Raw genomic sequence first — 9338 nt, 5'->3', positions numbered from 1 at the left:
GCTCAGTTTTATCGCCGCGCGACTCTCGTTTCCCAAATAATGACACCTTAAATATCGAGAAGTTTTCGACAATTCCAAATTTCGTACACAGAGACGTTCGAGTGGCAGAACACGTGAAAACGAACCCAGACAAGGCCGACCAAGGCCGAGCGGAGCTTCTCCGCCCTTATTTTCTGAAAAACTCTATGAAACTGCAGACGCTCAGTTTCTCGTCCTCGGGTTGAGAAGTGGCGAGCAAGGTCACGTAACGTAAAACCTTATTAGGCATCAGTTTCTTCTTCGTCGTCGTCGGAGCCCGTTCTCCTTCGGACGTAGGCAGACGAGTCGAACCGTCAACGTAGAGGCGGATGGAATATATAGCCGACCGGCAGTATACCGGCACAGGGAGGTATACTGGTCGTGTGTCTATAGGGATTGCAGCGCCGCGGGCGCCGGCGCGAAACGCTCGCTCGCGAGACCACCTCCGCGTGGTGGGCTCGTGACGTCAGCTACCCTCAGTGTGCGGAGAGCGACCGCAGTGTACACCATCTCCACGTTTTGGCAAAGAAGGCAGAGTCGTTACAGAGTGAACGTTACAGCGATTCCTCGATTCGTAGAAACCAGCTGGACGAACAGCACCGTAGATCGCCGCGACTCGAACCCGCCTGTTCTCGCGAATCACGGTCTCGACGTTCCCGAAAGTGGTGGCGGATCATCGGGACACCGGGACGAGTCGTCACGAGGTCCAGTTCGTCTCGAGCGAGTGTGTCGGGAACGGTTCCGGTTCCAGTTCCGTTTCGCTGGTACGAGACAGCCGGGTTTGCTACCGTGGCCGACTACCGGAGCCGAGGCGAGGCGGACGCGTGTTGCCTTGACCGATCAGGGTGACGGACCCGTTCCTTGATGAATACGACAACGTCGGCTGGGAGCACAGTCGGTAGCCACGCGGTCAACGCTCTCACCGGCGGTACCAGCATCTCCGTGGGGGCTGACACCTAGCACAAGGAGCGTTTGATGCGGAGCTAGCGGATAGACGATCCTGAAGCGGACCGTAGCCGCGTGTGGGTGTTACAGTGCTGTTATTGTTGTTGTTGTTATTCGTGGTTATTCATACACGTGCCACCGGTGTCGCGAGTACTGACTACGTGTACTTGCGACGCGAGATCGTCCACTCGGGAGTCCTCTAGGTATAGAGTGTGATCAGGGTGCCGCGTCGTTCGCGAGTTCCGTTCGCGGTGTTACACGATTCGCCGGGAAAGACCGTGCTACCTTCGAGCAGGCTCCACGACTTTGCTACTACCGTTTCGTTCGCGCTCGTCTTGCCAAGGCGAGATTGACGGCACGTGGATCCGGATCCGATCGTTCCTAGCTCACGTGGTCTTCTACCGGCGGCGCACTCATAGCGCACGCTTTCGCGATACTCACGGATGTTTCTCACGTCGCGGCGAGTTGCAAGCGATCCGCTCCGAGATCGGGCCCGGTCTCGTTGAATCTGTTATCGATGTTGCACGCCGACGCCACCGTCGAGCGTGATCGGTGAGTGGTTCCAGTGAGTGAGTCCGAGACGGGGTCACCGTAGAAAACGATACTTCCGTCCTGCTGTTTCGAGTTCGTGACGCGCGTGTGTCAGTTTCATGTCGCGGATAGGTGGAAAGGGATGACGGTGCATCGTCGTTGCGCTCCGGACACTGTTGAAGACGACGAAGAGGACTCGTGAACTGAGAAGAAGTCCGTCTGCGATTGAACGGGAGGCGTGCACCGTCTCGCGGCTAGTGATACTTCGTAGGATTTCCGAGATCCGCAAGTACGCGGAGCCAACCTAGCAGCGTGGAGCGCTCGGCGATCGTGTGGCCGCGCGCCGCGGACCTCTACGCTTATCAACCAGGTACATGCTTTGTCTAGAACACGGTACACCGTCACACCGGATAGGAAACTTCGGCTAGGTTTTTCCTTGTTTTTTTTTTCGATCTTTTGACCTATCACCTGTGACAGTGCGATCGACGTTTTCCAATCGACGACGACTAAAATGTTTTTCAAAAGTTTGAAACATGTAAGCTAGCATTTTGAAGGAAATTCCTCGCAGGGTGATGCGAACGTTCTCCAACTCACGATGCTTAACCCCCTGCACTGTAATAACGAGTCAAATTCGTGATGAAGTTCTCCTCTACATCATCTATTAAATATAAATGTTATTCATTTCTTCTAAATCGAAACAAAATTTAATTCCTCTATCATCAAATAGTAGGAATAATAGTAAATGGAGGCATGCGAGAAGTAAAAATTGTCTCGTTCTATCAGGTAAACTATTGAGGACGAAGAAGTGCTGATCAACGTAGCTGTGGAAGAAATTATAGTGCAGGTGGTTAAGATGGATGACGATGGTTTATAATACCAATAAACATAAATGGTACAGTAATACGCGCGTCTTATGGTTTTTTGCTATTTTGATGGAAATTCCTGTGTGGGTACGATGAACGTTTTCTTATTGACGATGCTAAGGACGGATGATGAATGGTTCGTAGTATCTGTAAACGTGAAGGGGGTACATAATTTCCAGAAGCGTAAAATCTCTATGTGGACTACTAATTAGGCTTGTATTTTGAATATACGACTATGAAGGTACGGTTAACGTTTTCTAACTGGCGATAATTAGGATGGTTAATGAAGGGTGCATACGTCTTACGGTTTTTTAAAAGTTAAAACACGTAGGCTAGCATTTTAAAGGAAATTCCTGTGAAGGTACTACGAACGTTTTGTAACTAACGATGCTTAAATAATTATGCTTTAAGATGATGGTGTATAATAGTAATATACATATAAAGTAAACATATACAATACATGTGTCCTATTGTTTCTAAGAAGTTTCAAACATGTAGGCTAGCATTGTGAAGGAAATTCATCTGTAAGTACGACGCACATTTTCTAACTGACCATGCTTAAGATAAATATCAAAGCTAGATTTGTCAAACATCTAGGCATTTTGTACAAAACTTCGATGCAGTTCAATAGACTGCCATCGTATTTCTAGGTGTCAAGTCTTATCTGGATGACAATGGCTACATAAATGATTATAAAAGTAAACAACGATATTAGTGACATCGTACTGTTTACAGAAAGTTTCGAACGTTTTCAACGTGACCGGAGTAAAAATTTGACGTTCCGTTGATATAGTCCTCGTCGTCAAAGTTTCGTTGAATGGTTCGTAAGTATCTTTCTGAAGAAGCAACATATCTAGTTTAAACTCGCTGATTTTCATGTCCATACAAAGAGCCCTTAAAATATATGTTTCTTTTCTGGCCACCATCCATATCAAAAGGGTAAAAACAACTCTCAAAGTTAGGAGTTACAAGTATCTTTGGAGCAACAGTGTGTAGAAAATGATTATTCAATATTTGAAGATAATGTAGAAAATAAATTTAACCTTGACATAATCTTATCACTTTAATTTCCCAAGAAATTTGATTAAGGCATATATGGCGTTTCTGAACAGAAATAATTTAAAGATACGTTCATTTTTTTATTTAATTTAGATTGGTACATTCCTGTACAACTAATATCGTATCGTGCTGAAGAAAGAACAAATTTTTGATTACTTCCGAACCAAATTGTTTACGATATTTTATAATTCATTAAAATCGATGTATGGGTGAGCGTAGTATTTAAGCCATCCAATTCGATATATAATATAGAATATCGATTTTAGATTCACGGACAGACGTGATCGACAATATTTTTCTACAGAGTCAATGATTCCCGGTTGTTCGGACGTAAAAGAATCTTGAAAAATGTGCCGGCTGTTGTTCAGAATATGAATCGAGTATAGAACCGTCGAGCACACGGAATTGATGTAATTTGTACAGTGGATTTCCGGGGGATTTTAATATTCGTCGATTCGTTCGGATTTTCTATCCTCTGGCTTCGCAATAAGACGACAACGCGGGCTCTCCAAAAAGATGGCAAAGAAGTTCTTGTGGTATGTCAAGCCATTCTTCAGTGACTAGAGCTGCGAGCTTTCGCCGCTTCGAGGGTGCATTCTTGCACCACCATTGCCTCTACCGAGCATATTCCAAGTGTGCTCAATAGGATTCATATCCGGTGACAAAGGGCGTGCTATTTATCCATGACGTCGCGTGTATCTATCGTTTTTCTACAAACACATCTTGCGAAAGTCGGGAAGGTAGTTTGCCGAACGAATGCCGTAAGCACGTGACATTGGCCGCGATGCTTCTCGTGCTATTATGATGTCGTGCAATAATGGATTCTCTAAAAATACATTTAACATTCTGAGCACTTGCCTCCGTAACCGCGTCTAGAATTTCTTCTCCTACTACTTCTGATATTAATGAGACACGACTGCCGGGAGCGAGCTGCCGATATTTACAAACGTGGTACAATGCCGCGCAATTTTCCTGAGAGTCCATATATTTCCAGGAAGATAGGGATATAGACAACGATTATCTGTGCCCATCAATTTTGTTTTTCATTTCAGCCTGTTTTATAAAATTTCATTTCATGAGATACTTTTCATACGTTTCATTTTACCGAAAGCTTAGCATTTTTTCTCGAGGAGTGTCGCGGTCTAAGACCTCCAATTATTAGAACTACAGGAAATTTTTTAGATTGCTTATCGGTTATAGACAACATTATACGACATTAATTGTTTTTTTTCAGGGAAGTCTGTTAGACAAACTTAAACATTACTTTTAACATGCATTTAAATATTACTATTTATACGGATTTAAATATCAAAAATTGAAAATAATATTATGAAATTGAACAATCTTTTATGCTTCACTTTTAATATCAAATATCAAAACTTTTGAAGAATGATCTATGATTCTGTTACATACATTCTACTCTACTTATTAACACTAAACCTACCAAGCAGTAATACTAACTGGCATGTACTGCTTCAAGCGTTTTCCACGAAAGAGTCTCGGAACTTCGCAGAATTGCAAAATAAGAAAGCAGACACTTTAACCGCGATAGGTTTAGTGTTAAAGAGAGTACAAGAAGAAATCAATTTTTCTTTCATGCCAGATTTGGGCAATTGATACGGACAATTTAGCTACGTATAAAGATTTCAAGTCCGGTAATGTCACATTTTACAATAAATTAAATACATTAAGCTTTCACATATGTAATTATTATGTATTGTGATACTGTTTATTCAGATTTAAATCAGTTAGTCGTTAAATGCCAATAATTTCTAGAATCTTATTGGTTATTGGTTTTTCATTGGCTGGTATTTTTATTCTGTTACAGTTGTTATACTTCTAAATTTTTTTCGTACATAAGCAACAAACGCAGAATTAAAAGAAAATGGTACGCTCCAACTAACATAGCTTGCTGTTTATAAATGATATATCAGTGTGCATGTTAGTTAAATAAGAATTTTACCCCGCTTTACAGATTCTTATCAAAATTGTATAATTTTACAAATTCTTATAAACTATACTCGTATATAATTGACGTTAAACAACAGTTTCAGTAGGCCCTCTCATTTAAAATTTAATTTGGAATCAGACGAATATTTTCGTGCAATCCCAACAGATTTCTTCTCGAATATCGTTCCCGAAAAAAATCCACGACTTCCTATAAATTCAGGCTGACCTGCCCAATGTGTGTATCGGCATTATTATTCTGCCGAAATCGAGGAGCAATATCCGTAAGGATAATAATCGGTGCCTGTGTATTTCCTTTGGAGAGCGCTGTCGAACGGATGCATTCGAATCGCATGGCAGAGCAGATTGTTCGCCGGAGAATGGCAGCGGCCGTTAAAGAGGGCTCAAACGAATCGTGGCGAAAGGCGATTAAATTTTTGCGTCTTGGTGGTCGCCGCTTGGGTCCCGGTGCCACTTGAGTTTTGGTTTTGGCAGCGCTTCCAAGAGTATTTCCTCCCTGTATTTGCAATCGAGCAGGTTACAGCCTGACCCGAATCCTTAAGCCAGACCACGGTCACGGGATGCCGCGACGAGCAGGCACGTAGTAACCTACACGCCAGGCTGTGCCAGGAGCGTTTTCCTACCTCGGCTCTTTATTCTTTTCTTTTCCTTAACCCTTGTCTAAAACTTTTCCCCTAGACGATCTCTCCCCCCGTTGCTTTGGGTTCTGCGAAGATACGCTCGATATGCGAATACAGGGGATCCGATATTATACCAGTCGAACAATACTCCTTATCTGCGTCGGATGTCGAAAAGATCTTCGGTAGCCAGCGTATCCTGAAATTTCCATGCTTGAAATAAAAATTTCTTCCCCGTCCCGGCCGCGCTCGAAGAGCTGTGAAAGAAAATACGTGGAAAGTGGTCGACGATACGTTTTGCAGAAATATTTCTCGAAATCGATCGGGTGCGGCCCGAGTTCACAGCGTCCCGATATACAGGGTGTTAAAAGATAGTGCTTTGAGACTTTATGGATTTATAGTAACGAGCGAGAGGAACAAAAAATATGGACAATCCGTTGAATAGAAAATCGACTTTTAGTATCTGAGAATATTCGATAACGCGATAATGTTACTATTCTAGCAACAACAAGGATTCTTTCATTGATACAAGTTCAATGGAAAGCTTCTTTATCGTAGTAAGTGTCACATATATCTTCCGTCTGTTGCAATCTATGGATTATTGATCGACGCGCATCTGCAAGTATTCCTCCCGAATATTTTATTGTTTGACAGCAATTTTCTATTCGTTCCCGTAATTCGTCTGCATTATTTATGATCGATGAATAGACTATCGTTTTCAAGTGATCTCGTACAAAAATCAAACAGATTGTAATCTGGATATCGAGGAGGCCATTCTACTTTTCTTCTGATCTATTATTTGTGATCATTAATTATTGTGTACCTAACAATTAAGCGAACTTATATGTTTTGTTCTGTGCTACATTGTTCATAATTTCATAATGCCTCATTTTTTTGTTATGGAAATTACATTCTCCAGATGTAAATTTATTATGAAACATATTAAATAAAAAACGCGGTCTAAATGGAAAGTTTAACGTGCATCATCCACGTTGAACCATGCTCACGATAAAATGATCCCACTAGGACCTATTTCGCAGGCGATAAAATAAATTTGATCGACTGAATAAATAATTTCTATTTTACATAAAAATTCTGAGCACACTTTTTACAGGACGTATTTCTCGAGGTCGATCGGGCGCGGCGCGAGTTCTCAATGGAATATTTAATTTTCCGCAGAAGTCGGAACGCGTTTGCGGACAGATTCGATATCGGCCGTGTGACGTGCTGCGAAAATATTCTATTTCCCGTTGTCCCGATAGCAGGATTTATTTACATGCTCCTTTGTTCCGTTTTAACGTATTCCCGTATAACGCCTCGGGGGTTCCTTAGTATTCTGGGCGCATTTCGAGCGCGATGTTGGTAAAGAGTCGCACTTGTTGGCGTCCATGAACACGAGGACGTTGGACGTGGGGACGCGGAGGAATCGGCCGGAGGGTAGCAGGCCGAGGATCGCACTCGGAGGGACACTGGAAAGCGAAGCCAATGCACGGCGGTCAGCTCGGACGGTCCCCCGGGAGATTTCTGGACCGCAGTCCTAAATCAGGTTTCATTCCCTCGGCGAGTCTCCGGCGCCTCAACCCCTCCGGCTCGTCGAACCTGCTCGCGATATACCGAACAAAGCGAGGCGAACAGCTCGCAACAATTTCTTTTTTCTGCGGACCGGCAATTTTCTCCTACGTGCCGGATAGTATCGAGCGCGAAAGCGGAAAATAACCCGAAATAAGAAAATACTCGTACCGAGCGAGACACACGACGCCACCGTAAAATATGGCACCTGCTATGGTTCTGCATCGGTTTCGTTAGACGAAGCTTCGTTCTCGCGATGACGGTTCAGATTTGATGATTAGAAGCTCCTATCTGTGGCAGAGTTCCCATAAATACAAGTTTTTAGGAACGTAGATTTTAACAATGTGGTATTACACTGTAAAATATTTAACTCTCATATACACTTTTCGGTGGAATATTCACTCGTTTTCTGTTTTAGATAATGTGTAATTTTACTAGAATCGTGGTGCAATTTAATGCGTTGGTTTTTAATGATCGAATTGTGGCTAAGACGTGACAGATCCGATTGATATGTAAAACGAAAATGAATAAAAAATGCATTGCATATTTCTGAGGAGCATATGAGACTGAAATTTTTCTTTGTTTCAATTTGTCTATGAAAGAAGAAAAGATTAACCCTTAGCACTCGGTGCACGTAACTACTAGCAAGTCTTAAGAAAAGTTTAAAAGATTTTGTGTTTTTGTTTATGCATTTTACATGATTACTTTAAACAAAAAAAAATAAATAAAATTTTATCCATCTCTGGAATCGAGAAGCTTTTACTACACTGTATTTCGCCCGTAAAAAGAAACACTTTGTGTTCTCGAATTTATGTATAGCACTGAACGGAATCTTTTTTAAATATACTGTAATTTTTCACATGTTTGTCACCGGTGCAAGACATTACAAGAAAAGGAAATAAAATGGCAAGAAAAGCGTGTTCGAAGTTCTTGAAGTTTTCAAAGTAGAATTAATGATGCACGTCTTGCTAGAAAACTTCTGGAAGCTTCTCTAAAATGTTTTCACAGTTGCATTAGCGACACACTGTTCCTGTTCGGTAGTTCTTCTTCGAGTTCTACACTTTTTGCTTCACTTGTCAAGCTAATTACTGCTTCAATCATGCAACATCAGCGAATTCTTCAATTTCTATTTTCAATGACTTCGAAAGGGCTAAATATATTTTGTAGTTATTAAATACACGAATCCGCTGTAACATTTATAATTTCTATTTTAGTGGAACATTTTTCCTGAATTATGTTTTGAATCATGTTGTTAAAACTTTTCTTCGCGTGTCGTGTAAATCGTGTGAAAATTTCTTCTTGCCTAGGATCGATGAAAATGAGCAAAGTTGCTCATTGTTCTATACAGTTCGTAGGGAGCATGTGTGTATTTCCCATTCTTTAACTTATTCTTCATTTTATTGTTTCAATAATATGTTTACCTTCCTGCAGATTGGACAGAATTGAAAAGTAGTACTTTATTGTAATAATAATAGTAATAATAATAATAATGGTTTATTGATGTCAAGGTTATGTCCCTTTGTTACATAGTATTCAGAAAAAGATGAGTTATATAAGGAATTAAATAAATGAAGAAATAAATAAAAAAGAAGAAACGAGTAATATAATATGATATATGACACGCTATAATTTTCGTGCTGCAGTAAGTGCGGAGCGATTAAACAGAAGAATTATCGAGAAAATCAAGAGTGTCGCACAAACGGTCAGAACTCAGAAACAATTGGTATTTCGTAAAATGTAAAAAAAATTGGCTCATGAATTTTTAACT

General features: G+C 41.4%; 1 long non-coding RNA gene across 2 annotated transcripts in view; it reads left to right on the top strand.

The window, feature by feature from the left end:
• Positions 1 to 485: 485 nt before the first annotated feature.
• The window catches only part of LOC143260707 (uncharacterized), a 525069-nt gene continuing 516216 nt past the window's right edge, over positions 486 to 9338 (top strand). For both annotated transcript variants that reach the window (XR_013034993.1, XR_013034992.1), the window contains exon 1: positions 486 to 1864. This is a non-coding gene — a long non-coding RNA (uncharacterized LOC143260707). The remainder of the gene's footprint in view (positions 1865 to 9338) is intronic.

The sequence above is a fragment of the Megalopta genalis genome, chromosome 17 (assembly GCF_051020955.1).
Source record: "Megalopta genalis isolate 19385.01 chromosome 17, iyMegGena1_principal, whole genome shotgun sequence".
Classification (NCBI taxonomy): Eukaryota; Metazoa; Arthropoda; class Insecta; order Hymenoptera; family Halictidae; genus Megalopta; species Megalopta genalis.
Note: the sequence above shows the minus strand (reverse complement) of the source record. Positions and strands in the feature narration are given on the sequence as shown.